This window comes from Anas platyrhynchos, chromosome 15 (assembly GCF_047663525.1).
Source record: "Anas platyrhynchos isolate ZD024472 breed Pekin duck chromosome 15, IASCAAS_PekinDuck_T2T, whole genome shotgun sequence".
Lineage (NCBI taxonomy): Eukaryota > Metazoa > Chordata > Aves > Anseriformes > Anatidae > Anas > Anas platyrhynchos.
Window position 1 is genome coordinate 3536960 of NC_092601.1, and position 827 is coordinate 3537786.

An 827-nucleotide genomic window follows, 5' to 3' on the forward strand; every position below is an offset into this window, starting at 1 on the left:
ATCTTGACTACTTTCCTAGTTGTACACTAACTATTAGTGTTTGGTATTATACATTGCTCTATGCTCTGTGATTTTCAAACTGACCCTGGACTTTAAAAGTCATATCAGAGTTATAGTTCAATGATTTATCAAAAGTACAATTCCATGAAATTCAACAAGCTGTTCCCTAAACAAGCTGCTTCAGTGTATAGAGATAAATGCTCTCTCACTCTTTTTACAACCCTGCATCAAATGAAAGAGATCTAGAGTTCAAAGCTATTTTTGCTCTGGGGTTCTTCCTTTGGCTTTTAGATGTGTGTGGCACCTGTGCGTTGTCAAACATTAAGCTGTCTGGCTTCTGAAGACCAAAGATCTAACATTTATGTATATATATTGTATATGTAAATATACATATATACACATAAACATGCATATGCATACCTTTGCACACCTCAAATACACAAAGTTGTTAATGAGTCCTTACTGCTGGATTTGAAATGGAAATGTTCTCCCTAGGGTATGTAATAGGGGGCAAATCCATCTCTTATCTGTCTCTGTGATGGTGGTTTCTGGTTGAACAAAGATGGTCAGATGGTCTTCAGGCTTTCATTGCTTCTCTTAACTAATGCACTTGCAAATAAGGTGTGTGAAGAAATGAATAGAAGGCTGTAACTTTTTGAAAATTGAGGCTAAGTGTTGTTATCTTTCCATATACACGCACATAAGGATGTTCATGCTGTTGTAGAGTAGTTAAGATCCGAGCGCTAATAATCCTCTGAAGAACAGGAAATGGAAGAGAAAGCGCAGGCTGGAGGCACTGCTTACCTGGGGCAGGGCGTGACAGTGGT